At 35.9% G+C, this 25,567-nt stretch overlaps 1 protein-coding gene across 2 annotated transcripts in view; it reads right to left on the reverse strand.

The window, feature by feature from the left end:
- Positions 1 to 25,567, reverse strand: part of HS2ST1 (heparan sulfate 2-O-sulfotransferase 1) — a 173,738-nt gene that overhangs the window by 134,823 nt on the left and 13,348 nt on the right. The gene's annotated exons all lie outside the window — the stretch shown is intronic.

The raw sequence follows: 25,567 nt of genomic DNA on the forward strand, positions 1-25,567 counted from the left end.
CGCCCGCGCTCTCTCTCTCTCACAAAAGTAAATAAACATCTGTAAGTAGATCAAAGTAAAGTTGCTATAAGCCAAGTAAGAAAAGTATACTTAGAATTTTGGAGCACTAAATGCAAAATCAAATTACCTTTGATCCTGGCAGACCTTGTATCAACTGTAGAACTTAACTTCTCTATGTCTCAATTACCTGATTTGTAAACACCTCACAGGTTTATAAATATCAATGTAATATTACAAAACACTTGGAATTGTGTTCGGCACACAGACCTCAATATAGGCAATAATTTTTTAAAAATAGCTAGATAAAGTGAGGGAAACTTTTTTTACATTACATAAAGACACTGTTGTGGCATTTTTCTAAGGACCAATTAGTTATCCCCATTTAAAGTTCAAACTTGGATTAACAATAACCACACCAATCTAACAAAATAATCCTCATTAGGGTTGGTTCAAAGAAGCTTCTTTTAACACTACTCCCACCCTATACAAGATCAATGAACTAATTCTAGGAATTGAAGAAATTTATAAAAATTGATGTAAATGGCTGTCTGTCATAGCAGTATTTATAATACTGAAAAACTAGAAATATGTCTACAAATAGAGGACTGATTAAAATAGTAATCAACACAAAAGAATATCACACCACTGCCACCATAATCATCATGGCTAACAATTTTCATAATGCTTTACTAAGTTCCAGGCACTGTTCTAAGTGCTTAACATACGAACTCATTTAGCCCACAACTCCATAAAAGAGATCATTTTATTTTCTCCATTTTAAAAATGAAATGATAAAATAACCTACTCTAAATCAAATGACCAGAGAAAGAAGGAACCAAGACTTGAGCCCATGTAGTTCCAGAATCAATGCTTTTAACCATAGGTATGAAACTAACACTGCAAAAACTGAGGTTACTATCTTGATTGGACTGTATCTTGATTGGGGTGTATCTTCAGTACTGATGATCCCTGAATAACGCAGGGGTTAGGGGCGCTGATCCCCCCCCCCCACACAAGCAGTTAAACATCCACATACAACTTCTGACTTCCCTAAAACTTAACTACTAATAGCCTACTGTTGACTAAAAGCCTTACTGATAATAACAGCTGATCAACACATATTTTGCATATGTGTTATATACTGTATTCTTATAATAAAGTAAGCAAGGGAAAAGAACATGTTATTAAGAAAATCATAAGCATGGCACGGGGGTGGGGGGGCGGGAGAGGAGGGAGCAGTGGCGCTCAGTCAGTTAAGCGTCCAGACTCTGATTTTGGCTCAAGTCATGTTATCACAATTTGTGGGTTTGAGCCCCGAATCTGGCTCTGTGCTAATGAAAGCCTACTTGGGATTCTCTCTTTCTCCCTCTCTCTGCCCCTTCCCTGCTCATGCTCTCTCTCTCAAAATAAATAAACATTAAAAAAGAAAAAAAATCATAATGAAAACACGTTTACAGTACTGTACTTAATGGAAAAAATTTGTATATAAGTGGACCCACGCATTTTAAATCAGTGTTGTTTCAAGGGTCAACTGGACCTTTGGAAAGCTGTAGTTTTGTTTTTAATCATTGCTTGCAACATCTACTCCAGATGTTTACTCAAAGCACAGGAAGATAATTACAGTTGTTTTTTATAGAACTCTGATACGGCCAATAAAGACTTAAGCTTTAAGTTACTGGCTTTTAATCTTGGCTGAATATTAAAAATTACAAGGACAGTTTTTAAAACATACCAATACCCAGGTCCCAAACCTAGAGTTCTAGCTTAAGAGGCATCCTTATCCTAGTCCAAATAAATCAGTATCTCTCAGTATGGGGCTCAGACATAATTTTTCTTTATCCCTCTGGTAATTCTAGGTGGAAACAGGGTTGAGATCCACAACCTTAAATAGTAACAGTCTTGAAGAAAGGAGATATTTTACATGAGTTTTCAGCAATTCCTATCAACAATCAAGAATTTAATTAGCACCTGGGTGGCTCAGTTGGTTAAGTGTCCAACTTTGGCTCGGGTCATGATCTCACGGTTCATGAGTTCAAGCTCCACATCAGGCTCTGTGCTGACAGTTCAGAGCCCGGAGCCTGCTTCAGATTCTGTGTCTCCCTCTCTCTCTCTGCCCCTTACCTGCTCATTTGCTAGCGTGCTTTCTCTCTCTCTCAAAAATAAATAAAACACTAAAAAAAAAAAAACTTAAAAAGAATCCTATTAGCCAACATATTAGATAAGAGAAACATAAGGCAAAAAAAAAAAAAAAAAAAAAAAAGACTGTGGAGTCAAGAATCAGAACTAACCAAGGCCATGAGATTAAAAGGAGTAAAAGGGGGGTAAGGTTCATGAAGCTGCTACATCCAAAGTCAATGATCAAAGCTCTATCCTGAGGATAAGAAGAGCTGAGATGCCAGGGTTCCTCTTTGGGAGATTGGTTGATTATGGTAGGAATGCAAAAGTGGAATGCCCTTCAACCTGACATAAGAAAAGCTTAAACTATGTGAAAGAAAGCTTTAGAAAAGGGGGCCGTGCTTTGGGCTAGGACTCTAAAGGGCTGCACTTGAGAAATAATCATGTGAATCAGAAATAAAACAGTCCTTCAACAGCCCACAGCACCCTGGCCTTAAGTCATCTCCGTGACCTAGAAAATCTGAAGTCTCCAAACTGAAGGTGCTTCTGAGTGCTAGTACTCCCAAGGTACCTGGTCCAGGTAAACACAGGAAAATGCTCCCTGGAGGAAAATAACAACATCCAAGGCTTCAAATTATCTCTATAAATAATTTTTTAAATACGGAGCCTAACATATAGTCAAAGGAGATGAGACTACCCAATAAGAGCCAATAGTAGATGAAAAAAAGCACAGAATACAGCCTACCAGTACTCAAGATATTGGAACTGTCCATTGATTGTAAACCAATGAGGCTTATGTTTAAGGAATTTTTTTAAAAAGAGTAGAAAAACCTGGCAGGGAACTAGAAAACTCTAAAAAGCAACTAAGCTTATTTCAAAAAGAAACAGAGGAGCACCTGAGTGTCTGACTCTTGATTTTGGCTCAGGTTATGATCCCAGTGTTGTGAGATCAAACCCTGCATCGAGCTCCATGCTGAGTGTGGAGCCTGCTTGAGATTCTCTTTCTCTCCCTGTGTCTCTCCCCCTCTCCCCGACTCGCACACTCCTTTACACTCAAAAAACAAAACAAAACAAAAACAAAAACAAAAACAAAAAACCAACCAGTGGAAAAACAGAATAACTAAAGAAGTCAACAGATGAGCTGAACAGCAAATTAAATACATCTGAAGAGTTACTGAACTAAAAGGTCAAAAGAAACTATGCATAAAGAAGAAAGAAAATAATAGAATGTACAGAAGAGATAAACAGAAAACAATGAGATATTCTAACATACATTTAAGAGGAGTTCAGAGGAATAAAATGTATACAGCAGAGACACTATTTGAAGAGATAATGGATATGTATATTCCAAAAGTAATAAGAAATCAGTTCACATATCCTAGGAGCCCAATAAATACAAAGCAAAATACGGACCTACGTTTAAGAAAAAAATAAAAGATCTCTTCAGGCAAAAGAAAAAAATAACCCAGAAGTAGTAAAAGTACAAAGACCAAATAAAAATGGACTGCACTGGGGCATCCACAGAATGAAAAGAAATCAGAGGGTATATGAATACAGAAAAGGAAGAGAAGAAAAGAAGGGAAGGGAGGGGAGGGGGAAAATAGGGGTAGCAGAGAAATCCGTATCATTTTCAGAAGTGAAAAAAATCTTAAGTCCCATCATCTTGATTCAAGACAACTACACAGGAAAGATCAAAGAACTAAAAATCCCAAATTAAACCAAACCCCCAAAAGCACCCAAGATATGGTATGAGTATCCATGGTCCATAACTCTACCCCTAACACCAGCACCACAGTATTTTTGATAAAAATCTGAAAACAAACATTAATTCATCCTCAAAGAAAATATATTTTAAGAGTTCATCTGGAAACTTGCTTTTTAGATTCTGAAACACATTTTACCAATGAAGTGGAGTTATAAATGATGAATAAATCAGATTCCCAGGCCACTCTACAAAGACATACTTCACATGAGATTACAGGCTGCAATGACAATGACATAGTTATTTTCTTTCTTTCTTTCTTTCTTTCTTTCTTTCTTTCTTTCTTTCTTTCTTTCTTTCTTTCTTTCTTTATAAGTCTAAGAGAAAATGTTTGAGAGTTTCAACGTCAGGAAACTTTTTTCTCAGTTGCTCCAGTACCAAGACAGTATTTTTTCTCCTCCTTATCTCACATGCTTCTTCAGCATCAGAAACCCTAACACCTGAACTAGGGAATGAGTTTAGAATACAGTAGGTACTGGTAGTATCCAGGAAGTGTTTGCCCTACTTTTGGAGTAAAATATAGTTAACTGGTTGGAAAACAGAAGTCTGTAATCATGAACAGGGAGTGAAATGATGAAGCCATGGGTAAATGAGGAGGGAAAGTAGAAAAAATAAGGTATATGGTTTTTCCCGAAAAAGTGAGAAATACACACATGTTCCTACCTAAAGGACACAAATATGTCAAAAAATCAAGTATTTGGAACAACCTTACCTACATGGAATTGGTACAAAGAACAATTTGATTAAAATGTCTTTATTCCATTCTTTCAGCAAAAAAAAAAAAAAAAAAAAAAAAAAAAAAAAATCCAATTTTCTACACTACTCAGCTGAATGGTACTAATGATTTCTTATTCCTATCTCGACACAAACAACAGAGAATAAAATTAGTTTACAAAACTTATTTTCAACAGCGTTGAATTTCCAAATATATGATTTTTTAACATCTCAAATCTTAAAATCTAGCAGCACAAAGTTTGTTTTGTTTTGTTTTTTTCAAGCAAACCAAAGATACTTACACAGTCCTTAGAAATAGGGGTTAGAGGAGCCTTATGTTTCAAAGACTAAAGAAATAAGTAATCCAAAGGTGACCTAAGCCAAAACCATACAAACACCCATTATGTTTTTCCCAGGACTTCAAGAACTCTGCTACCAAATACATATATATGCTTTGGATATCATGCAAAGCCTATCTCTGAATAAATAAATCTCTGGAGAAGAAGAAATACAGTGAAGTGGGAATATTAGCGAACTAATTAATATGACACTTAAAAAACTAAAGATCCTAAAACTTGTTCAAAGACTACATAAAGAACTATAATTATTTTGATAAATTTAGCAAGTATCTCAAGTGTTAGCTGCTTTAGTATTACATTCCCAAGATCTCTGGTGGTTAAAAAAAAAAAAAAAAAGACCATCAATTAGATAAATTCTCAGTAATATGCTCTAACAAACAAGGTAATATAATTTACTATAAATCTTCCTTTCAAAATGAAAATAAAGGTTCTTGTTGAAATAACTCCTTTGTACACTAGAGTGCTGATCTAAAATCCCTGAAGAATGGAATACATTCTATTTTTTTAAATAATCCAAATTAAAGTTTACTAAGAGATGTATATCATGGGTCAAAATGTAAAAAAACAAAAACAGTACTGCTAACAGTATTATTTAGAAAATAGTTAATGGGCGGGGTGCCTGGATTGCTCAGCTGGTTAAGCCTCCAACTTTGGCTGAGGCCATGATCTCGTGGTTCCTGGGTCTGAGCCCCGCATCGAGCTCTGTGCAGACAGCTCAGAGCCTGAAGCCTGCTTCAGATTCTGTGTCTCCCTCTCTCTCTGGCCCCTCCCCCATTCATGTTCTGTTTTCTTCTGTCTCAAAAATAAACAAACATAATTTTTTTTTAAAAATAGTTAATGGGCAAGAAGCATCATTTAAAAGATGATTACAAATATATTTAACAGCAAATTTCATTTAAGAAGTTCATTATAAAAATATACCTCCTATCACGTTTCTAATCCAACAGAGAAATAATATTAGTAAGAATTTTCCCCCCATACTCCTTAGTATGAGTATCTCCCAATCACTAAATCCATGCATAAGCCCCTGAGATAGAAAGACAGAAGTAAAACTTCAGAAATGAATCTAAAAGCTAAAAGGCAAATGACAACACAGAATATACCCAAAAATCTCTTCTGGTATTAGTAGATATCATATAGACCTTATATTTTATCATTTATGTCATATCCTTGTCTAAACGAAACCTTTTCCTAAAGAGGGTAGAAATGTTTTTAATTCATTATGCTATCTAAAAATGTAAAGATTATTTCTAAGTAGTTCAAGCCCTACAGGGTTTCAAGGGTCATCTTGGTTAGATTTAAATCACTGGCTAGATATTTTAATCATCTAACAAAACAAAAACAATGCCAAGTTCCCCCAACTGTGCCCCCAGACCAACTATATCAGAATCTCCAAAAGTGGAACTCAGGCACTGGCAGTTTCTTTAAAACTTTCCAAAGTGATTTTAATGTGCAACTAGGCTTGAGAACCACTGGTCTACACAAGATCTTGTTAGAATTCTATGGATTAAAAACTAAAATATGCTCAGTGACACCCTGAAGTCACAGCCAGAAGAGGGCAGCAAGGAGCTGTTATGGAAAGCCACACATGGGAAAATAAGGTGCTAAGGAGGTGTCTTCAGGGAAAGACCCCATGGAGATTCAAGTGTTTGGGGAGAAACATCATGCCTCAAGTGGAAACTAATGAATGGTGGGGAACCAAGCAGAGATGAGCCAGCAAACAATGATTTGAAGAAACAAGAGAGTGCCAGGAAATGTCAAAAGAGTTCTTGACACAAAAAAGACTTAAGGGATAGAGAGGATAAGTTTAGAGTCACTAGCATGCAGCACGTAATTCTCCAAAATAAGAAGGCAGAGGTTAGATCAGTTTCTTGAAGCCTCCATCTTCGACAATAAAAATCTTAGCTGAACTAGAAAAATAGTGTGAATCTTGAGAGGTGGCTTTGTAATTCACAAAAATAGAGTAACTTTAGTATAAAACAGGTAGCTTAAAAAAAATCTTGGACAGCATAATATGACACACCAATATGAGATGCTGGAGTATTCTATAATAAAGAACATATACTTATTTTAAAATCAAAACTACAGAACCTTTAGCCATGAGTATAACACTTCATATCCCTCTTCTATAGGATGCTTGGGGGAGGGGGTGGAGCTTGATGTTCCAATTCAGAAACACCTACAACTATTTATAACCTATAATATATATTTTGGCAAAAGAAAACAAAGCATATCTCATATTTCACAAACCAATCCTTCTTTTCATTAGCCATGAGGAAACTCAGAGCTTTTAAGAACATTTTTTCTGAGCCTTTTAAGGTTGCATGTTATGACATACATTTTTCTGCATTAACATTATCCTTAGAACTCTTTATCTTCCTCATGTTCTTTTTCCAGTCATCCTGATTTCCTTAGCTATTTATCTTACTGTATCAGTGAAAAATGAATAAAATCCTTTTTGAAATGAGACTGAGATTAAAGGAATCAATTAGAATATGATCCAGACTCATCTAACCTCTGCTATCTGATCACTTAGTACTTTAGAAGCACTATTAGTAAAGTAATATTACAAATACACGATACTCAAAAGGAGTCCAGTGGGGAGTTTACCAGTACAAATCCATCTTGACAATCAGAAGAACAGCTCTAAGCATACGGGACATTGTGATCCTTTATAAATGAAGAAAATATATCTACTACTACCAATATCCCCACCTAGAACCACATAATATAAACAATACACTGAACTCAAAAATTGTACCTTTAACACTCAGACTGGCACTGAACAACTGTTGTTTATTATTTTTAAAAGAATGCAAAGAAAATTACTTAAGAGTATTTTGAAAAATATTTCAGCTTTAAGATTTAAATTTCTGACAATTTTTCTCACTTTTTGCCAGAAAAACATACAGAAAGGCAATGAAAATTTCTTGGAACTCTTTGTTTTAAACTAAAACTGTAGCCTCTACCCTTCAGTTTTTTCAAAAATAAATACAGCAAAACCACTTGTTCCTATACCATCATCATTATCCAGGGGCTGTGGAGCAAAAGAGAATCATAACCTTGGAAGAAAAATCAATTATCAGATTTTCATTTGTAATTCACTTGTAATCACAAATGCTTAGCTTAATATCCTAACCAATATTCTGTGTGCAAATTTCATATAACTGTATTAACTCAATCTATATTACCTTAAAATTACTTCATGGGTAGTCTCAACTCTGTGCTGTAGCTCTTGAAATGTATACTGTCAGTTTACAGCTTTTACAGTAAAATTCCACATGCCGAATTATTTATAAATTTCTTGGGAACAGGACCATGCTTAATTTATTTTTGTATTTCTCAATATTCAGCACAATGCCACTGATGACAGTAAATATGGCATCAATGAAATCTTTTTTTCTTATTTTTTTCATTATTACATATATACATATATATATATATATATATACACACCTTACGTACATTATAGTACATAAAACTATGTATACAGAGTAATTATAGCAGAATTACTATTAATTCCCAAAAGGTAGAAACCCAGATGTTCCTCAATGGATAAACAGATGGACAAGTTGTGGTATATACACATAATGGAATATTATTCAGCTATAAAAAGCAATGAAGTGCTGATATATACCACGACTTGGATGAATCTTGAAAACATTATGCTAAGTGAAAGTCGTCAGACAAAAAGGTCATACACTGTAGGATCCCTTCACATGACACACTCAGTATGAGCAAATCCAGGGACAAAAATCAGATTCAAGACTACAAGGGGACTGGAAGATAGACATTACTGGACTTCCAGATTCAATATAAAGCCAAAGTAATCAAGACAGTGTGATCTTGGTAAAACAATAGACAAAGTAATGAAACAAAACAGAGAGTCCAGAAATATACCCACTTAAATCTAGTTACCTGATCCTTGATAAAGGAGCCACGGCATATATCAATGGGAAAAGTACAGTGATTTTAACAAATGGTACTGGAACAAAAGGATATTCTCATAAAAAATAAGTTAAATACAGACCTTACATCTTTTACAAAAATTACCTCAAAGTTGATCACAGACCTAAATGTAAAACACAAACCCATAAAATTCAGGGCACCTGGCTGGCTCAGTCAGAAGAGCATAAGACTCTTGATCTCGGGGTCATGAGTTCGAGCCCTAGGTTGGGTATAGAGATTACTTAAATAAATAAAATTTTAAAAACATACACACAAAACTGTAAAACTCCTAGAAGATAACACAGGAGAAAAACTAGATGACTACAGGTTTGGATATGATCTTTCAGACACATTTCAATGTTAAATACAATGCATTTTTACTATCCAAAGATTCAGGGATGAGGAGGAATCCTATTTTACAATTTCTGAATATATTCCCTAATTCCTTAAATTCAACTAGCAAGGGTCTGTGTGAAACTAATAAGAAAATGTTACTCGAAGTCTAAGCAGAGAAAATCATGCAGCAATATAAGCCCTTCTAAACACAGGATAATTCACAAGGGAGATGCCAGAGCTAAGTGGCATTTTTCCTAGTGGGGAAATCTTAGTATCACCCCATAAAGAAGCCAATCCTTTCTACCTAAACTGCAGGTTTTCCTGTAAGAAAATCACAAGTCAAGACAGCAGAGCAAAAAGTCAGATCATACAAACTGGAAATAAAGGTATCACAAGTAGATAATCTGAAGGGAAAAAAACAAAACAGTTCCTTTTACCATCAGTTCCTCTTGGGCAGCTTCACATTGCTCAAAACCAGATTTTTATGGGAGTACTATTGCTATTTCCTATAACCTATGGCGGCCAACTGGGAATATTGTTTGAAACTATCTTCCAGCTAAACGTATCTAGGCCATGCTATGTTTTAAAGAATTTTAAGGACTTGACTGATTCCTTTTCAGCACTGCATCAGACACAGAATTATTCCTTCAGAAAAATCCTGGCTTCAAATGCAGGTTCTCTATTGGCCTACTTTCCTCTGAATGTGGGACAACCTTGGATTCAAAAAGAATTTTTTTTTTAAATCCTGAATTTTCAGAAAAGGAAATTGTGACATGATAGAAAATATATGTATCGGTCTCTGCCCCTAGATCCTGGCACAGAGCTCTTAAAACCCTTGTAATTTCCTGGGTGATAGGAGTATCTTTTGTTCTAATGAGGTGGCTCTGGGCGAGATGCTGGATAAAACACAGGTGTAACCTGGGCTATGACTGTCATCTGAAGGCAGCAGGGGTATTCTTGCTACTGCCCTTAACCTGTCGGATCTGTTGCTATCTATCTCCAGGCAGATAGTGTCAGAACTAGTGTCAGTGAGTTCAACTGTAGGAGATCCAGCTGGTGTCACAGAGAATTTCCTCTCGTGGGGGAAAAACCTCCACACATTTGGTGACGAGAAATATGAATTCCGTGTTAAGTACTAAAGACAAGTCAGAGAGAAAGACACAGGAGGGAAGAACTGGGCTTTTTCTCTACACAGAAAGTGGAAAAGTGAGTTGTTCTTTTATAGAAATTATCACTTGCATGTTTATTCCTTAAAGCAATGAATCCACTCCTAGTTGATAATCCCAAATCATCGTTGCTCAAGCCCTTTCTTTGACCAATTCTTATCAAAGAGATTTAGAGAAATTATATACATACACATACCTATGTATAATACATAGTTATGTATATAATACACATGTATACAAACATATACACCTACTTATCCATAATTTATAAATGTGCATATACATACATAGAGAAAGAAATTTTATCTCAAGGATATACAGGTCAACCGTTTCCTGATACACTCCACGTTTTATTTTTGAATAAAGATGACTTATTTAGATCCCCACCCCCTATTACACCTCAGCATCACGACCTCATCTTTCACTTAGGATATTGTAAGAAAACAGTTTGTGAAGCCGACTACATCATTTAGTACTCCCTACATGAAGACCTGTTCAAGTTCTTTCAGAAATATGCACAAGGAAAATGTTTGCCCCCTCTAAGGAACTACTGTGTTTTATTTTTTACTTTAGATAAAGGAAACTCTCAGAACCAAATTCCCAGATCAAACTCATCAAGCTGTACACAAGATTTATATATTTTACTATAAATTATAACTCAAAAAAGTTTTTTTCAGGTCAAACTCAGCAAATGATTAAGGACTCCAAGACAGCATATGTGTTCTGTTTCTGTAGTCTTGACTTTATAGTCTAATTTATATTTTGCTCTGATCCTACAACTTTATTCCTTTTCCATCTATTTCATTTTCCCCTGATAGAGGTCACCTGGAAAGGCCCTACAACATACATGAGAAGAAAGCAGAACAAAATAGACTGGGGCTTTGACACAGCCAATCCTGACCAGTGAATTATCTCCTAGAAAGAGGAATAAAATACATGCTAATTGCTTATGCATACATCATATTTATAATCACTTGAATAGTGTACAATGAAACAATTTGGTAAATCTATTAACATGCATTCATATTGTACATGGAGACATTATTCTCAGACAAATGTCTTTATCTTAAAATCCTAATTCAAGAATCTCAACCAAATATTATTTACAATAAATATCTGAATCTAGTTGGGCACCAAAATGCTATAAAGTTGAGACATCGACAGCATGTCGGGTAAGTGCTATTAAGAGAATTTATATGCAAATACTTCTCATATGCATTCCAATTTGCCATAAAAGGAAAGAACAAATCTGAATAATCCACTGCCAATAAATTTGAATTGAAACAAATATTGAAAACATACACTACTGGGGCACCTGGCTGGCTCAGTCGGTGGAGCATGCGACTTGATCTCAGGGTTTTGAGTTCAAGCCCCACATTGGGTGCAGAGATTACTTAAAAATAAAATCTTAAAAAAAAGAGAAACATATAAGCTACTAAAAAGTGCCTTAACTTGTGTTGTTTCCTTGCCCGAAATGCTTATCTTCCTATTAGGTGGCTGAACCAACTTACTTACAACTCCTCATCAGAGGTTCAGCTCAATACCACCTTCTCTTGAAAGGACTATGCAAGTTAGACAAATCTGTTCCACTGCAATCATAAGACAGGAAAAATGGAGGAGCATTTCCTGGAATTGTCTGCTAAGCAGACAGAACAAGGCTTTTCTCTTACTTACTATTTTGAAAAAATTCAAACCTAAAATAAGTTATAAGAAAGTACAATGAACACCCTTACATCCTTCATCGGATCATTCAGTTTCAACGAGGGCAAAACTGGTTCTTCAGGATGAAAAACTCTTAGACATTACAAGAAGGTTGTGAAATCTAGACAGACCAATTATTAACATTTTGCCTCATTTGCCTTCTCTCTTTACACGCACATACACCATTTTTTCTTTTTGGTTGAACCCTTTGAAAGTTACCTGCAGCATCATGACACTTCACTCCTATATATGTCAGTATTTAACCCCTCAGAACATGGGTATTTTCCACTATCATCAATACAATTATCCCACTCAGAAAAATCTATGATGATGATTTATTATCGATTCTCAAGTTTCTCTAATCACTCCAAAAATGTCCTTTATAATCTGTCTGACCTTCCAATCCAAGACCCAACGAAGGATTCAGCAAACGACAGTTATGGCCAGGTCTCTGTAGTCTCCTTTAATTTTCCTATTTAGTTTTTCATGATACCAAGATTTCTGAAGAGGGTAAGCCAATTTTTTGGTAGAAAAATTTCCTTTTTGTATTTTTCTGGTTGTTTTTTCATTACATTATCATTTAAAAAAAAATTTTTTTTAACGTTTATTTATTTTTGAGACAGAGAGAGACAGAGCATGAACGGGGGAGGGTCGGAGAGAGGGAGACACAGAATCTGAAACAGGCTTCAGGCTCTGAGCTGTGAGCACAGAGCCCGACGCGGGGCTCGAACTCACAGACCGTGAGATCATGACCTGAGCCGAAGCCGGCCGCTTAACTGACTGAGCCACCCAGGCGCCCCACATTATCATTTTAAAAAACTAGAATAAGTACTACATAAGTGAAGCTGCATTCTTAGTGTATCACATCAACAAACATTTAATATCAGTTCATCCTATAATATTAAGTCTGGTTATTTACATAAACTGTTAAGATTTCTCCATATCCTATCCTAATTATCCTCCCACCCAATGATTTCAGCATCCTACCTCAATCAAATATTTCTGTAGTGCTTATTCTACAGATTTTTCTATTTCTCTAATTCTTTCCACATTTATTATTTCCTTTCAAAAAGAGAAAGACAGAGCAAATGGTCCAACTATGAACCTAAAGGTCCTGTTTCCTGACAAAACAAGGGTAGATTAACTGAAGTGATTCTGGGGTCTCTTGAACCATCTCTGCATCTTACCTCCTTTTATATGGGATTCTGTTTAAAATTGCATGATTAAAGGGTTCTACTAATTGGGGAGAAATACTGAAAACCACTACCTCAGAATAGCACTGTCCAATTCAACATTCTGCAAAGATGAAAATGTTCTACACCATCAGCAGTGGCTATTAGCCACACACAGCTATTGAGCACTTGAAAGGTGGCTGGTAGGACCAAGGAACAGAATTTTTCATTTCAACTGAAATAACCACATGTGGCTTATTGGTACTGTATTGAACAACACAGGTTTAGAGAATCTCCGTTTTAAAATCCGTATCGTCATTTTCTAGGATAGCTTGCCACTGGGTGGCTCAGTTGGTTAAGTATCCAGCTCCAGGTCAGGTCATGATCTCATGGTTCATGAGTGCAAGCCCCTCACAGGGCTCTGTGCTGACAGTGTGGAACCTGCTTTGGATCCTGTCTCCCTCTCTCTCTGCCCCTCCCCAACTCACACAAGCGTGCAAGCTCTCTAGACCTCAAAAATAAACATTAAAAAAAAAGCAGCTTTAAAAAATAATAATATGGTAAAAGAAGTAGTAACTCTCATTTAAGAGCTTTCTAAATGTCGAATTTTACATAAGATGCTTTACAGGTATTCTCATTTAGTCCTATGACCTTCTAATCAAGAGTATACCATTTCAAGAAATGTTTCATAAGGAAATTACCCATGTAATTAGAGCATGGTTCTCTTGAACAAAATACATTTAGAAAGGCTAGGGTCCATTAAACTATTAATTGCATCTGTATTTTAATACACTAAAATTTTTAATACCAGAGTAAAACAACTCTAATTGGTAGACTTTTTAAAAAATTACCACCACCTTTACTATTCGGATTAAAAAGAAATGGCAGAGGGAAAACCTTATTTAATTCCTAATTTCATGGACAGCTTAAGAATATGGACCATACTGTGACTGGATCAAGTGGTAAGTTTTTCAAATGTAAAACGCACAATCCTGGTCAACAAACAAATACCCAAGTCTAGTTAAATAAGGGTATTTTGAAAATGTTATTACTGATACATAACTACTCAAGAAAGAAAACTATGCTTTAAACAGGAAACTCACAAGGAGTTTCCTGCACACACTGATGCCTTTGATTCTGTAGCATTCTAACATTCTAAGATCCATGGTGAAATATTTCCCACTCCTCTTCTCCTCCTCAAAAGAGATTTGAAAAGTCTGCATGGAAGGTTTCATACATGATAAACACAACCACTGAGATCCATAAAATCAGAACTTTACTCCCTGATCGAGTATAATTTGCAAAATCCTCAACAGTTTACATTTGGAACTTTAGTTTAAAAAGGAGTTTAGTATCAGTATCATGAAGTACGCAATTCTATATTCTTTCTTCTAGACCTTCAACATATGTTGTTGCTCTTCTTAGGATGGCCTTTAGTGTCTATTTCCTGTCTTCTCCAAACCTTGTGTATATGTTGTCCACTCGCCCAGGAATACCCTTTTAACCTTTAGCCTACACTGTCTGCTTCCCTCAATTTGCACAGAATGGTGTGGGAATTAAATAAAAACTAAAATGTCTGGCATGTAACAACCCCAAATAAAGGACAATCTTTCATATCTATATATAAAGCTAGCACACAGTACCTTGTCTATGACGGGCACACTCTTAAGCATCTGCTGAAACAAAACAACACAGGAAAAATGGTCTGAAGTAAAAACAGGGAAGGGAAATAAAGGGACAGGGTATGTTCTTTCAGCATACAGGAATTTGAATATTTTAAGAGAAAATTCAGTTAAACAGAATACCCAACATCAAAACTAAGGAAGTTAGTTTTCATGTTACTATACTCGCAGGGGTATGTAATATGCAAACGAAAGGTTTTTTTCTCGAAATAAAAACAAAGCGCACAGAGGTCACACTCCTGACACCCTGTTTATTTTTTAACATATTTCATTTAGATTGAGAATAAACAATGGTCTAGTTTGTCTAATATAATACAATGCCTACTAGGAGGCAGTTTTCCACTGGCCTATCACATTTCTGCATGCTCTGCGAGCAGAGGCAGTGACCGCTGTTTGGTCGAGACTACTTTTTCAAGGGCAGCTGTAAAGCAATGGCCTTAGAAGACAGAAATAATGTGTCCTTCTGGAGCAAACACTCATGCTCCCTAAACTCAGGGCTGCTCTGCAGTAACACACCTCACTGGTGTGCAGTTGTCATCCAGCTCACTTCATGCCGCCCTATGCCAGGTGGCGCTCAGGAAACTGGTACAAAATGCTGATACTCACGTCTTCTTACCAGCATCCAAGAAACTATGGCACTCTAACTTGCTGGCTTAAAATAAAATCTCAGAATTCATATATACGTATAAGTAATCATGTGGAAGAATCAAATATAACACAAATCTTTTTTTTTTTTTTTTTTACTTACAGTTTTCCAGAACATATATGGATGTCTTTTGTGAACACTGGAAAGGATAACTTTATGGTATCCACCTGCAATGCTGTCATTAGGTTATTAAGCTGCCTGTTTTCAGACATATTTTTCCAAAACACAAGAATATTCTGCATGTTTTATAGACACAGGGCCTACACTTAATGGTTAAAGATGCTCTTCATATGATGGGTTCTTTAGCCAAGTGGTTTTCAAAGAAGGAAAAGTACATGTATTTTGTGAAAGATTCCCAGAAGATATATCTCAACCAGATAAGACCATTGCTTTAGGAGGCCAGCCTCATAATCAGTAAGAGACTCTGACGGTTACGGCTGTGGTCTACATATATAAGAGGGTAGCTAGCTGCACTGGGGTAACGCAGTTTGGTAAAAAGTGCTTTAGCTCTAATAGCCTCAAATTAAGTAATTGCAGCCACATCATCTAATTCCTTGCTTCATTTGCCTTACCTGTACAAGAAGAATTTAGTAGACAATTACTTATTAGTAACTTCAACTCCAAAGTTCTTTAATTCTCATGCTATCAGTTACTAAAATTGCTGCGGTTCAAAGGAAATCCTTCACCTGCTCCAACAATAACAAAAATACTTGTTTGGCATTCCTTTAAAATATAAAGAATGCCACTTCTGGGTTAGAAAAAATTAAAACACACATATGAATCAGCTTCTAAAATCAAGAAGCCAAAAGGTACATAGCCACATTAGTAAAACCAGATGCTTTCAGCCCCAGACCTAAATTGTCAAATACTTAAAGCCTAGACAGAGTGATGAGCGTCTCCATGAACATACAGTTTGGAGCATTTGTCCCAGAGGCTTTCTATTATTTTAAAAAGTCTTGGATATCAAGAAATTATTTTGTTATCCAAAATAAACACATTCTTCTCTTTGGGGCCATCGGTTCATGACCCTGTACTAGCAAATTTATATTTAAAGTTCTTCTGAAGCTTGGTACATTAATAATCATGGCTCTTCACTCAGTCCAATGTAACAGTAACTGTCTAGTTTGTGAGAACGAAGTTCAAGACCACTGCACATTTCTTGTATAAAATCTACAGGTCACTATAAAGCAATTTTAATTAGCTAGAAAGGCCTATGATGGCAACATATCATAAGAGAGATATGGATTCAAATCTAACTTATTAGCTCTTTGAGTCTTATCAACGTATTTAACCTAAGCCCCACTTTCTTCAGAGGATATTACCTGCCACGTAGGATAGTTGTTTGTAAGAATTAAATGAGATTATTTCATAAAGGGCTTAACACAGACTTGAATACATAGTAGGTAGTCAATAAGTGATAGATAATATTACTAAATGACCTGGAACTCACAGAGTTCTACAATCTTTTCCTTATCTTCCCAATGGTATCCCCTCCTATATCCTAACAATACTGTACATTTTTACTATGCCATATCACATCCCATATGTTGAATATACTGTATGTGCCTCCACTTTCATACCTTTGATCATGCCATACTCTGCCTGAATTTCCCCTGTCAAATTCCTATCCATTCTTAAAATCCTTGATCAAATTCCATTCTCCTTCAAAGGAACTTCAAACACCTACTCCTCTCAGAAAGTCAGTCAGAATGCTTGCAGCTGGTGCTCAAAGGGAAACAAATTATTAATTCCCAAGAAAATTTAGAAAGCTATAAGAGATAACAGGTGCTGGCTTTTTAGAAGGAAGAAACTAGCAGTCCGAACATTAGAAATAAGCCAAAGGAATAGATCATTTTGAAGCTACACTTGTAACAAAAGTGGGGCGAAGACAGCAAAATATCCAGTATCCAGTGGAGTTCCTTCATGACTATCTGAGTTAATGAACATAAGGAAACAAGTCTGAGAATTTAAAAATACCATTTTTCACCCTTCTTTGCAGGTTCAGGAACTAGGTTAGCTACATTAGAGAAAAAGGCCCAAAACAGCCTTTATAGCCTTCAAGTAAACATGCTTTCCACCATTTAAAACAAAAAAACCTAAATTATCAAAATGCCACTTAGAAATATATGTCAACTTTCACTAATGCTTCATTTAAAAAAAAATTTTTTTTTTATGTTTATTTTTGAGTGAAAGAGAAAGAGAGAGACAAGAGTGCGAGCAGGGAGGAACAGACAGGGAGGAAGACAGAATCCGAAGCAGGCTGCAGGCTCTGAGCGGTCAGCACAGAGCACTACACAGGGCTTGAACTCATGAACTACACGATCATGACCTGAGCCAAAGTCGGACGCTTAACCAACTGAGCCACTTAGGTACCCCTAAAGTTTCATTTTTTTAATCACTAAGTCAAAAATCTTTATGTCATTCTGGCCTTTAATATTTTCTAATTTACTCAAATTTAACCACCCACTCTACCTCAAAAGTCAAATCCTCAAAAGCCAACGTCCTCAAAACTTTGTTTAGACTCTCACAGAAATCTTCCCCTATCAAGTAAATTCTTTCATAATTCTCTCATAAAGAGACCAAACCAATAGTCTCTTTTCACGGTGTATGATCCCCAAAGGAAATGAACAACACACTATAAATCTTTCAAAGTGACTTTTGAAATCCTTTGAAAGAGGACTTCAGAAATAAAAATTTTCAATTAAAACCTTTTTTCCTTGGGGACCAGGTCCTCCCATTTGCCCAGATGTTGGTCAATATAATATTAGAGTAAATTTACTCTTCTCTCTTCAATAAGAACTCAAAGTTTTCTCTCCAGAAAAAAATGAGATACAAAGTTCAGTATCAGACATTTAAACCTTATTAATATTCAATGATTCACATGTAACATTAATACCAAGACTTCACACTAAGCACAAAGTTCTAAATGTCTTATTTTCAATTTTTAGAATCCTTTTAGAGGAGTCTGATCTAAAATCAGTACTTTTGTTCAAAATTTATTATTAATATTCCTTCAACAAGCCTTTAATATGACATTCTAACATTTAATTTTAGATTGTAAAGGTCACGTAGTATTTTAAAGTTGGAAGAACCCTCAAACGTCTCATGCTTGTTTGAAATGAAAAGCTTACAGTAAGCCTGTAGTAAGCCTAAAAGAGAAAGAACAGAATCCAGGAAGTTTGGTGATTGACTATACATTAAGGGAAAGAGTCAAGAATCACTCCCAGCTTTCAAGCCTAGGAGATAAGGAAATATTAAGGACTAACCAAAGTAGAGCTCTAAAGGGAAACGAATTCAGGGGCAGGAAGAGTGGAAGCAAGAAAGGTCGTTTTGTTGTCATTTTAAGTAAATGGAGTGTGATGCTAACCTCACCTTAATAATGAAGAGAAGTGTAGTTCTTCTTAGAGAGATGCATGGGGGCTGGGGGAGCAGGGGGTAGAGAAGAGGCTATTCACTGCCTCAGCTTAAAGCAGGAAATCTATCTCTAACCCATACATGGATCCTTTCTCATTTCCCACAAACAGCTAAACGAGAGCCACAGGAAAAGTCTTCCAAAAAGTTTATTTTCTTAGAAATAATGCAAAATATTTCCATTAATTCTGAAATAATTTTACTTACATTTTTGAATTCTAAAAAGGTTTATAATCTTTGTTTTACCTTCTTCTGCATTACTTCAGCCCTTTTCATGTGAACCAAATAGAATAGCATTATCAGGATAATCTAATCAACAATAAATTATTTCAGCTGTGCACTGTAAATTACAGTCTAAATGAATTCTATTCATTATCTAAAACTTAAAGGGACTGATCTCTTATTTGACAGAGATAAAAGAGTTGGCTGGTTATGGTGATGCTGGCACTGTTAATTGTGCCTGCCAACAACCTAGTCCCATAAACACTGAATTCTGTTCATCCAATGGTTCCTTGTCAACAAGCCATAATCACATTTTGACACACATTACTAGATTTTAACAAAGTAGAATTAATCCTCTGTGTCCCCTTACAGGCTATGTTCACAAGCTTTTTTACGAGTTTTTAACAGGAAAGTCTCTAAACAACCAGTACAGAACATTCAGATTCAGAAGGATGAAAAAAATCTAGTGGCAGAATTGGTTTTATCACTAATAATAACCTCTAAGTGGGGTATCAAGTTTCTGCTCATAAACATTTCCCTCCCCCACTATGGAAAACAATAAACAGCATGGAGGTTCCTCAAAAAACTAAAAATAGAACTACTCTACGACCCAGCAATTGCACTACTAGGTATTTATCCAAGGGATACAGGTGTGCTGTTTCGAAGGAGAACATGTACCCAAATGTTTATAGCAAGCAGCCCTATGGACAATAGCCAAAGTATGGAAAGAGTCCAAACGTCCGTCGACGGATGAATGGATAAAGATGTGGTATATACATACAAGTGGAGTACCACTTGGCAATCAAAAAGAACAAAATCTTGCCATTTGCAACTACATGGATGGAACTAGGGGGTATTATACTAAGCGAAATTGGTCAGTCAGAGAAAGACAAACATCATATGACCTCACTTATATGAGGAATTTAAGATACAAAACAGATGAACATAAGGGAAGCAAACATAATATAAAAACAGGGAGGGGGACAAAACAAAAGAGACTCTTAAATATAGAGAACAGGGGTGCCTAGGTGGCTCAGTCAGTTAAGCGTCCAACTTTGGTTCAGGACATGATCTTGCAGTTGGTGAGTTCGAGCCCCACGTCGGGCTCTGTGCTGATGGCTCGGAGCCTGGAGTCTGCTTCAAAGTCTGTGTCTCCCTCTCTCTCTGTTCCTCCCCTGCTTGGACTCTGTCCCTCTCTGTTTCAAAAATAAATAAAGATTTAAAAAATATATATCGAGAGAAAACAAACAGAGGGTTACTGGAGGGTTTGTGGGAGGGGGGATGGGCTAAATGGATAAGGGGCATTAAGGAATCTACTCCTGAAATCATTGTTGCACTATATGCTAACTAACTTGGATGTAAATTAAAAAATAAATAAATAAAAATTAAAAAAATAAACATTTCCCTCTCAAATTTCCCTCATTTTGATTTATTACTTAAGAGATTGATTTGGGGGCGCCTGGGTGGCTCAGTCGGTTAAGCGTCCGACTTCGGCTCAGGTCATGATCTCGCGGTCCGTGAGTTCGAGCCCCGCGTCGGGCTCTGGGCTGATGGCTCGGAGCCTGGAGCCTGCTTCCGATTCTGTGTCTCCCTCTCTCTCTGCCCCTCCCCCGTTCATGCTCTGTCTCTCTCTGTCTCAAAAATAAACGTTAAAAAAAAAAAAAAAAAAATTAAAAAAAAAAAAAAAAAGAGATTGATTTGGTTTATGAAAAATTTTTGGAAAAAAAATAATCCACACAGTGGTTATCCATGCAGAGGAAAAGAGGGAAATGGGTTCAGTTAGAAATACCAGAGGCTTTGACATATCTGTAATGTTTTATTATAAATGTGGAAATACATTAATACTTAAGGCCAAATGGTGGGTATACAGGCTATAAGGTAAATATATGGTTAGGGGGAAAATTTCATGAATTGTTTTCTCTCTCAACCCATCATTCCTACCCCTCACCTCCAGTAAAAACTCTATGGCTAAGAGAAATTTTGGTTACAAAGAGAGAAGAAATTTAGGGAATATTATACATTTCATAGGCCAGACACTTTATAGAAAGTGACTGGGAGGAACAGTGTCGCAGCACAACAGACAGGGTAGGAAAGACTCCAGAAACAGGCAAGCACCCAATACGAACTATGACGTAATTTTTCTAAGAATCAATCAGCCTGGATCAATAACTGCCCATGGAGATGCTTCTAAAATTATCCTTAATATCATCTTTTTCCAATTCTACAGCAGATTACAGATGCTTGGGTCACATACCTTTGACCAGTGTGTGAACAGCTTATCTACCTTCCAGTGTGTTTTTATTAGTCATCATTTTCCAAAGTCATATGAAATATGTTGGTTTAGTAAATTTTCCCACACTCAAACATGCTGAAATAAGACAGTCACCATTCCCCAAGTAACATCAGCTGCTCTGAATAGAAGATTAAATGTCAGTTTAGATCTAATTGGCCTTCCTATCATAGCCTATCAAATTTAGAAACCTACATGAAGTCACCTAAAGAAGCTCTTAAACATGCAGCTTTAGTAAATAGTAATTAAGTATTATTAGAATCATGAAGCTATTTTAATAACGTTTGCACATACAACTTCAAAAATCTCTGTTCCAATTTTGAAAATGAGAGAAAAAGGATGAACTAAAATACATTTGACGGATTTACAAAACACCTTGTGAAAACGTATAGCTGACAGCAAATGTACTAACGGGAACTATATTCATCCCATGAATTACAGAAGTTATGAAACAAACCCCCCCCAAAACAACCCCAGTATTTTTCTACTTATGTTTTTATTATATTTTGAAAGTAATTTAACTGTTAAGCCTTTTAATCTTTTGACCAAATCCGGTAAACTTGCAGATACAGGTAGCATCAACAATGCTCATTTGAAGGTGACCATGGTAAACTCAAAAACATAATTTAAAATATTCATAATAGTAACTATGACAAGAATTTTTAGGAGCTAATTTTAAAAAAAACATCAGCATATGTTCAAAATAAGTAGATTCAGTCTGAGTCTCTAGAACAGAGGCTTTCAACCTTAGCTGCACAGGAGAATCACCCAGGGAAATGAAGCCCAGGCCACACCCCAAACCGATCAAATCAATCTTTAGAGGGTGAGACCCAGCCAGCACCATTTCAAAAGCTTCTGAGGTGACTCTAGCAAGTTACTAACGTTGAGAATCATGAAAGATTCTAACAGTATAAACTTGATTCACTATTCCACAAACAGAAAATGCAAGCACATATATGATATGGAGCAAAAAAACCAAGTAGTCTTTTTTTTGTGGCACAACACACAGTAACTTTTTCCTAAGTGATCCTGACATACTTCAGCTCAAATTAATTTTTCCATCACAAGAACAAAGTCAACAAATTGAACAAATAAGACATAACCCACAGATCTGGGAGAAATGGAAACACCTTTTACAACTAATTATTTCATAGAGCTGCAACTAGTCTGTACCCTGAAATAAGTGTGACATGAAACATTTATTTTTCCTAAGGACTTACATTTTTTTTTTTTTAATTTTTTTTTTCAATGTTTTTTATTTATTTTTGGGACAGAGAGAGAGACAGAGCATGAAAGGGGAAGGGGCAGAGAGAGAGGGAGACACAGAATCGGAAACAGGCTCCAGGCTCTGAGCCATCAGCCCAGAGCCCGACGCGGGGCTCGAACTCACAGACCGCGAGATCGTGACCTGGCTGAAGTCGGAGGCTTAACCGACTGCGCCACCCAGGCGCCCCCTAAGGACTTACATTTTAACTCTTGTTCTTAAAGAAAATAAAAGTACAAAAGCTAATGATGAAAATGGTTCAGCCCTATCAATGAGAAAACACCTAGTCTGAAAACAAATCTCAAGAAGCCCTCCTACACATTTTATGTGGCAAGAAATTTAAATTGAACCTATTTGCATAAACACTTCACAACTTAAAAAAAAAAAAAAACACTTAGAAGTTTTACATATGCTCAAGAATTAATTAGTATTCAGAAATAAAGACCATACAGAAACTCAAATCCAATCTCTCCCTTAAAGATTCTTCTACAAGTTCAATTCCTTTTTTTTTTTTTCAGAACAGCTTTTATCATAATAGTTTGCATTTATACTGTTTTGACATTTCTCTGTCAACACCTCTCTGAGGTGGATACTAATCAGTTAGCCACACATTATTCTCAACTCCTTATTTCTAAGGCTGAGAAAACTTACTCATAAGCAGTCACTGATTGGAGCCAAGGTGAATGATACAAAAGAAATACCTGAACGCTTGCCAGTGTTCACTGTTTTTTGTTTTTGCTTTTCTACTAATCCACACCACCTAAGCCAATAAAAGGAAGTTATAATGTGAACATTTATCCCACTGTTTTTCATAACTGGGCTATCACAAAAGCTACATAGGGAGTCCTTGCCTTCCAAGGGAAAAAAAAAAAAAAAAGCCCTGTCAAAAGAGTGTGAGTATAAACAACTCAACTGGGAAAAGAATGAAAAAGCTTAACAGAAATGGACAGGAGGAATTATTCACAGCAACTTAATTGAAAGTGATTGATATTTTATGTATTGGGAAAGAAGATTCTCATTTAAAAAATTAAGCAATGGTGCTAGAAAATACCCCTATGGTCATACAGAAAAGTCTATGTACACTTTAATTTCAAATTTTCAAGCATCAGAACCAGGCTCAGATATAACAGATATTTTTAGAATTACCATATCTGAGAATTTAATATTATAATAAATATACTGGGGCTTCAATGGAAAAAGTGGACACCATGAAGGAACAGGTGGGTAATGTAAGCAGGGATATGGAAACCCTAAGAAGGAACCAAAGGAAAACAACAAAGATAAATTACCATTAACACTGTAACAGAAATAAATGCCTTCGATGGGTTCATCAGTAGATGGGACACAGCCAAGAAAGGAATCAGTGATCTTGAAGACATGTTAGTACGAATTCCCAAACTGAAAACCTAAGAGAAAAAAAAAAAATAACAAACAAAAAAAACCCCAGGGTATCCAAGAACTGTGGGATGATCACAAAATGTGTAACATATGCATAATGGGAATATTAGAAGAGGAAAACAAAACTACAGAAGAAATTTGAAGTAATAATGGCTGAAAATTTTCCAAAATAACAGATACCAAATCACAGATCCATAAAGCTCAGACACCATGAAACAGAATACTGAAAATATCTACACTTAGGCATATCACTGTCAAACTACAGAAGAGCAAAGACAGAGAAAATCTTGAAGGAAACCAGAGGAAATAACACCTTACCTAAAAGAACACAGTTAAGAATTACATCACAATCCTCTTCAGAAACCATGAAAGCAAGAAGTGACTGAAGTAAAATATTTTTAAAGTGTTGAAAGGAAAAAAAAAAAAAAAACCACCAACGAAGAATTCTGCATCCCAGCAAAATGATCCTTCAAAGGTGAAGGACAAATCAAGATTTTCTCAGACAAACAAAAATTAAGGGAATTTGTTACCAGCAGACCTGCCTGCAAGAAATGTTAAAACTTCTTCAGAGATAAAAAATGTTAAGTATTAGCAACAAGGTTTATATAAAGAATGAAAACTCTTACAGAAAGAATAAAAATAAAATAGCATTAAGCACATACACACTTAGATAGAATTATATACATATATACATCTTTACTTAAATATATATATAACCAAAGGCAAAAACCCTAAAAGATGAATAATTTTAACTATTTCAAAATCACCATCTATGGCATACATAAAAATACCATGAACCAAACTAAAAGCCAATTACTATCTAAGGAAAGTTGTTAATAGTCTTAATTCCTTTATTTTAATACCTTAAAAAAAAAAAAAAAAAGTGTGGGGAGGGAGAAAGTAAAAGACCTCTAGTGAATTTGGGAGATGGAACTGGGCATGCTCTGTTCAGTGTTACATAGGTTTCTTCCCATTTAGAGCCAGTCTTCATCTGCAGATGCACAGTTTTTGCTGCTCTGTGTTATAGACTTAAAGGAATGTATGCATTCAGGCCCTTGGCAAGAGGACTGCAGTTGTCTACAGCAGTAAATGGCTGGATAAATCTTAATCAGAGATGAAGCACTGGGAAGGCCATTGTGGGGACATATCTACACCAAACCTTCCAATCCAGCTTTATCCAACCAAAATTCTGATCTCCACCTGCAAATTTCTGATCTCCATCTGATTTCCTTATGTATTTGTTCAATCGGTAAAGAATTCAACAGGGCGGAGGGTGGGTATATTAATTATCTGTTCCCCAGACCAAAGCAGTTATCTCCAACATCAACCATGTTTTATAACTTCATCTAAATGTTTCGCAAACCAAATATTCACAATTAAA

Source organism: Panthera pardus, unplaced genomic scaffold, assembly GCF_024362965.1.
Source record: "Panthera pardus isolate Hobbes unplaced genomic scaffold, ASM2436296v1 HiC_scaffold_11, whole genome shotgun sequence".
NCBI classification, from domain to species: Eukaryota; Metazoa; Chordata; class Mammalia; order Carnivora; family Felidae; genus Panthera; species Panthera pardus.